The following is a 7,257-nucleotide window of genomic DNA, read 5'->3' as shown; positions in this document are numbered from 1 at the left end:
CCCTTGATGAAGGGAGAAAGGCAAATACCTTGTGCATCTTAATCCATATGTTTTTGTAACGCATGTTTATTTTTATCATTTTTGGAAATCTGCCCTAAGCTTTGAAGCTGATAAACCATGTAGCGGTCAAGACTATCCCCCAAACATATATCCTAGAGCAGGAGCACAGAGTGATAAAACAAACCATAAACTCCCAGCACCTGTGCAGAGCACTGTTCCCCCCCCCACAGCACAGCTGCTGCTCTCAGCACTGGCTTTCTCTGCTTCCAGCAGCACAATTAATTCGGTTTTCCTTCCCACACTTCAGCGGAAAACCCAGTAATGCAGCCACAATTAATGTGATTTCAGTATCAATTTCACTTGTTAGTTATTATATACAGGTAGATGCTCTGTGTAATTGTTCTAAGTAATGCTGCCCGAAGTTTCTAGTAGTGCTATTCTAAATATGGAACATTTTTGTTTATTGTGGAACATTTTTGGATTCGATTGGGTCACTATGGCAGAGTTTAAAAGACACTCATATTCAAAGTTAAAATGGTTGCCATTTATTAGGAAATAATGAATAATAGTAGTAAATAATAATATATAATATAGAATTATTAATAAATAATAAACACACACAGAGTGTGTTTTTAAAACATTTTTTTTAAGATGCACTCAGCCTTTTAATTTATTGTCATAACCTATATTTTAAGTGTGATTTGATGCACAGGTGTATAAAGAACCAAAACTTACCTGTACCAGTTTTTGGAAGTTGAGGTAGTAGAAGATACTGAAAGTATCTGGTTTGTGGTATTCAATGGAGAAAGGAGCAAAACTAATCTAACCTGTTGTTAGATTTTATTTGTTTGTAGTGGTGGCCTTGTATGCTTTTTCTAATTTATTTGTTTAATTTTACATTTCCAGTATACAAAATTTATAGAGTTGTCTGTCTGCAGAAAGTTGCTTTTATCTTTCCCAAAATAGTGACTTGATTCAGTAAGGATTCTAGTGGATTCAGTTGATGCTTAATTCCTTTAGGAGGAATTAATCAATAGAATATAATTGTAAGTAATACAAGGTGTATCTTTGCAAATTTTTGAAAAAACATATTGCAATGAATAGAGCAAATAGTTCATAAATCATAGCAAATAGTATTGGCCAAAGATTTGTTTGCATTTAGAATTCACTGTGCGATTGTGTAAGTAATTACAGGTAAACTAGTTGGAGAGAATGCAGCTGTAGTTCTGAGACATCTATTTTTAATGTTGTAAATAAAAATGGAATAACTTTAAATATGTTACCAACTTAGATGGAAATCCTTCCAGGCCAAGAGGTGAGTTCTTTCTATACAAGTGTTACTAGTTAGGTTTATGTACTCTGCCTAGTCTGTAAGTTTCTAAACTGTCCCATCAATTGTGAAATCCCATGTAAATAATACAGTGTAAGAGTGATTAAGGGGAAAAACCATTGTTGGCACTCCAAGGAAGCAGAATGACTGTCCTTAAGGAAGGGCGTGGGTCACCACAGTACCACTGCAGTTCATCCAGTCAGAAGTACAACACAGGGCAGATATCTGACTTGGAATGCTAACTGTGTTTTATATTTGACTTGGTTTTCAGCAGATTTTTTACTTTCCTGTATCCTATTTGATCGCAGCCTTGCTCCTTAATAGAATATCCAGCTCCATATCCCTGTCTGGAGCCTGGGAGCTGATCTATCACTCCCCACACTCTGCTTTCACACTGGGATGCTGGCTGGCCAGCATTGCAGCATGAGGCAAAGGATCTGGTACATTTCAAAAAATCTGTTCTGTTTGTAAACTCTACCGCTGGTCTCGAATGGCTTTTTGTCTTCCATTTTGTGCCCTTCTCACCTGGCTTGTGGCTGCAAAGAGAAGAGGGTTCTGAAATACATGCCTTGAATTCTTCTTTAAGGAGATCAGGGATAAGAAAGGCTGCTCACATCATCTCCTAAACAAATGCCTTCTTTTAGGAGGTGATGTGACCAACTCAAACAAATGATTACTAATTTGCCTAAGTAAATAACACAAAGACAATGTGCTCATATGTTGACTTCAGTTCAGGAGATATATTTATTTGAAGGGAAATTACACTGTTTTCTTTGTGGTAACCAAAAATTCACATCTCCTTTGCTGAAAGAAAAATAAATGTGACAGAGATGAGAACGGAGTATGCAGCAGGAAGGCGTGGTGGTGTGGGACTCCCCTGCAGAGGGGCACATCCACAGTGTTCAAGTTGGCCAAGCAGCTCTGCGGGGAGGGGAGGCTTGGCTTATGGAGAGATGGTGCTCATAGTAGTGAGTCAAAGCCGCCGTCGGCACTAGAGGGTGCTAGAAGAACGACTGCAACACGAACAACTCCGTGTTTGAAGCGCAGAACCCCCGGAAAGGGGAGCTCGCCAAAGGCGTGGTGCCCCTCAGAGCCCTCTGTTCTGAGCCAGCCTGGCCATAAACAGCGCACTGCTGTTCTCCTGGTGGAACCGCTGCTGTCAAAGGGAGGGCCGGCACCTTGGAGGGACTCTGTGTGACTGTTTCCTTAGCAGTGCTCAACAGGTGGTGGCAAAACACGTGTAAACACTTCAATCACTTTTCCAAAGAAGTTTTGTTTTGAAACATCTCTAAATAGAGGGACTGAGCGTATGGTGAGAATGAGTAGAGGCAAACTTGATAAATGGAAATTATAGTAGTTAGAATAGGAAAAACTGTAGCACGTGACAGCAGAAGCCCACCTTGAGGCGGTGTGAATGTACTTGGCCTTTTCTTCATTCATTGGGTTGTGCCTTTCCCTTTGGAAAGGGCATTTTGTGGAGATGTGGTACCAAATGACCTCCATGCTGGCACAACTGTGCTTTTGTATCCAGGTTGTGAATACTCTTAGAGTCTTGCTATGGGAACTCTGTATGCTTCTGTGTATGTGCTGTCCCAGATGGTGGCTTGTACCAGCTGTGCATCAAATGCATTTTCTGCATCTGTGTGCCTTACACCAACGAAGTCACTGAGGAGTTTAGACTGGAGAAACAAGTGCCTGCTAGATCAAGTGCCAAGGGTCTTCCAAATTACCCCAACAGACAGAGTGGGGGACAGTGTTGATCCACATGCCTTTTACAGCACATTTTCCTCATTGAAAAGCAGAGATGGTGTCTTGTACACATCTGTCATGGCAATGCCAGTCAAGTCCCATCACTGTTAACTGCTTATTAATACCAGCCAGGTGTACAGGTGTGATGCTGATTTTGTATTCTGGTGTATCTCTATTCTGGTAAAGAAAAGAAGCTCTGGAATAAGTAGTAAGTACAAGTAATAAGTAATGCTTAAGATAACAAGTATTTCCTAATTAGCTGTGGTACATACAGACTTTAAGTTACTTTATCAATAAGGCATTGGCTACTGCTGGATACCTTTTCCTTTCCACAAAAATGCAAATGGAGCAACTCATAACAGCTGAAACAGATGCTGATTATTCAAAAGATAACCTGAGAAGCAAAACAGAGCCTGCACCTCTAACTTTCTTCTGAATTGAAACTGTTCAGTGCAAAGACTCTGCCATAAAAAGACAGACACACTCTAAGTTTACCTTATTGTATGTGGAGGTCTTTGTTCTTGGGTTTGTTCTTTAAGCAGTGGCTGTTAGTAAGCAAGAATAGAGTTTTAGGGGAGCAGAGCTAAAATGGGTCCCAATCTTATTTTCATCAAACAGCTGCTGAATCTTTAGTGTCCACTGTCCCATGTCTTTAAAGATTTTTTTTTCTTACCAGTAGCGGGGGAGACAAAGCTTTGTTCAGCTAGGGAAGGTAAGTGCTGCAATAGTTATAAAAATATTCTGGCTGAAAAGGAGAGACAGTCTTTTAAAAGCTTCATACCTGTAGCCTAACAAATGTTCACAGCCTCTCCTGTGATACAAACCAGCTGTAACCATGCATTACTGTGTGTAAACAGTGTTCTCTTGCTGTAAGTGTTTCCAACAACAAAGCAGGACGTACAAGCTTTACTGTTCTCAACTTGTGTTAATTCCCTAGTACTGATAATCACCCTATTTTAAAAAATCCTGTCCCATTCTTGAAGCCAGCAAGAGCAGGGGCCAGCACTGGATTGCATGCCAGCTGGGACTGCATGCCCAGTGACAAGCTGAAAACTGGCCTAGGAGACTGGGGGCTTGGTGCAGCTTTTAGTGTCTTTGGGAAAAGTCTCATTGCAAAATCTTTGAACTCATGGAAACAATGTACTTTTGATGCATTAGTTCATAACCACGGCCCTACTTTTCAAGAAGCAATTCATGGAGCAGGCATAGACTCTTCTTTTTTTTTCTTGGGTTTCATGAGTTAACTCTAAAACTTTCCTTGCTGGAGGTGGTTATCTTTAATGGTAGTTATCTTCTTCTCTCTGAGAACTCTGAGAGGAGCCTCGAGGGTTCACAGATCAGAGTTAGTGATACTTCAGAACTGGTGGGTGTCCTGAGTAATGTAATATAATAGGTCAAGTAAATATCCACTTTCCCTTTTCTGATACTGCAGCTAGCAGGGTTACTTGTTTTTTTCTTCTCATATGTCTATTTCTTACAATAAACGTACCCTCTACTTTTCCCCTGCATTTTGCACTGATGCCTTGGCATTTGTGGTACTTGTCTGACACAAAGGGGCTGATTCTAAAGGGTGGGTGCCCTTTACTATTCACGTCTCCTCTGAGATAAACCATGCCAACAGAACTCTAGTTTATAAGTGTGTTCAAACTGACGTAAAATTCATTTCCCAAATTATTTCCAAGCACCAAGTCCAGATGCCTATTGTTAGGGTTTGGATTTTTCTCTTGCAGCAGCTGCAGAGTAGATTTTTTTTTGGACAGTTGTATTGAGTTTCATAGCAGGGAAAACTGTTTTGTTGCCAAATGGTTTTTACCATGATTTCTACTGAAAGAAGGATTTTGGAGGGGAGAGTGAGTCCAAATGTGTTGTTTATTTCAGAGTTGTGTGGTATCTTTTAATGCACAATGTTTTTAGTAGTCTGGGTAAATGCTGCTGCTTTAGCTAAGAGGAAAAACCAAAACAAACCGTGATGTGTTCTGAACTGGGACTTTAACTGTTAGAAACAACAGTCAGTCATCATGGAATAGCTTTGTATTGTAAGGCCTATTGAACTGACAAGCTATAAATTGACAGGAGACTATCTCTTAGCTTGCATGCAAGTAACAGGTTGTGTGAACTGTGATTTAGGCATTATACCCTCCAAATTCTGTCTTCCCTTACCCACACATGGCTGCTTACTTGTAGTGCTGCATACCTGCTCTTAACACTCTTAATCCACAGGCACCAATTCTACCTAAGGATCTTCTAAAATGGTATGAACATCTGTTAGATCCTTTATATGCCTTTTCCCAAAGTTTACTGGAACTTGGTAGCTGGTGGAGCAAGAATTGCCCTTGGGTTAGGGCTCATGTTGCCTTTAACAATTGTTGATATAATTCATATTGCTAATATTCTGTAGCTTCAATTGGAGTGTTTTTTTTTTTTTTCTGAAGGTTTCATGTTCTCCTGGCACAGTGTGCTCCTGATCCACACAGTGCACTTGGAGGGTCCTGAGAGAGTGAGAGCTCATAGTATTGGCCTGCAGCTGATTTTGTGGCTTAGAAGGAAGGCATTGCTCCAGTGGAGGGTATTGCTCCAGTGAACTAATAAAGGTGGCACCAAGTTTTAGAAGGCAGCAGTAGCAATGTCTGCTGTCTTCAAATGATGGCAGGTCTTATTGAAGGATCCCAGAATAAGCAGTTCCATGAATTTCTGGACTTGTTTCATGCTATCCCTGAAAGGCATTCTTGTAGCAAGAACCTGAGCTTGCTATGAACCATGCTTTTGGTTCATCTGGAGAGAACACTGTCAAACCCTCCTACTTTTAGAAGTCACAGAAGTGGAGTTTACCAGGTGTTAGATACAGTAATTAATTAAAGGGAGGTGAGAGAAAATGCTCTGTGCTATGGAAGCATTTGTTTGGATTACTTTAGTATTGTTCGTGAACGCTAAATCAGTCTCCGGTTCCAAATTATGCTTAAGTAAAGTTTTGCTCTCTGTCTGTTGGACAAGTCTTTTTATGAATAAGCACCTTGGATTGTATTGTTTTAGGGCACCTATGTTTATGCCAATTTCAATTCTTTGTATATTGTGGTAAAAGTAATCTTAATCTGATTACCCTAGGTGTCCATACTTGTTATTTCTCTGAGAGAGAATCTTCCTGAGATACCTGTTCTTCTAAATACCCAAAGTTATTTTGGTTGCAATAATTTGTTTATTTGTCTTGATTCCATTTCTTTTTTCTTTTCATTTAAATGCCTTCTCCTATCTTGACTATGTATTTAATTTGTGGTTTGCTGTGGATAAGTTAATACATCCTCAAGCTATTAGGGTTTCTATTGCAGATTTTAGTTTGGTCATATTACTTCTACCCTCTTTGAAGGTAATCCATACAAATTCTTATGGTATGTTCTGTGTAGTTTCACTTCTAGATTCACAATTGCCTTTCATTGTCTTCAGTGCTATTCTGCTTGTAAACAGCAGTAAAACTGTTAAATGTGTTTCAGGGGTTTTTTGTGAAGATGAGTATGTTTACTGTGCTACTTTTCATGCTTAACATAGTATTCTTTTCCATTTTCAAATTGCTTTCTTCCAAATTTCAAATCTTACACTAGTTTCTTGATCAGTATAAGAGGTAAATAAACTGCCACACCCTAGAAATTTCCTCTGTCTCTGAAGAAAAATGTCCCCAGCACAGTCCACAGGCTGGTGTATGGTGTGTCTGCTGTTTTGCTGCCATTATAGGCAGGTGTCTAGGGAGTTAATGCCTTTTAATTTCAGCAAGATCCTGCCATGTGCTCGCTTCTGTCAGTCAAATTGACATACCACATAGGTATTTCCCATCTCAGGGATGAATAAATAAGATTGTATTTGACATTTGTGGATAAATATTTGGCCTCCACTTTTCCCTGAAACTTGCAGGCGTCATAATTTAGGAGAACTCATAGTTACTGGCTGTGAAAGGCTGGACAGAGCTCCTGCCAGAGCCATGAAAATCTCTTTTGTCAGCCAGCAGACAAGCTGCTGAGCAATTTGAGACCCTCCCTTCCCGCAGAGACTGGGTATTGTGTTACTGCCGTGCTTCCAGGCACTCCTGCATGCAGGAGAGAAAGCCATCGGAAATGTTTCGTCTCTTACATGATGGTATAGGAGGAACTGCAGAATTTGGCTGGCAAGGCAGAGTTCAATAAGCCCTGAGT

This window comes from Camarhynchus parvulus, chromosome 7 (genome assembly GCF_901933205.1).
Source record: "Camarhynchus parvulus chromosome 7, STF_HiC, whole genome shotgun sequence".
NCBI classification, from domain to species: Eukaryota; Metazoa; Chordata; class Aves; order Passeriformes; family Thraupidae; genus Camarhynchus; species Camarhynchus parvulus.
Note: the sequence above shows the minus strand (reverse complement) of the source record.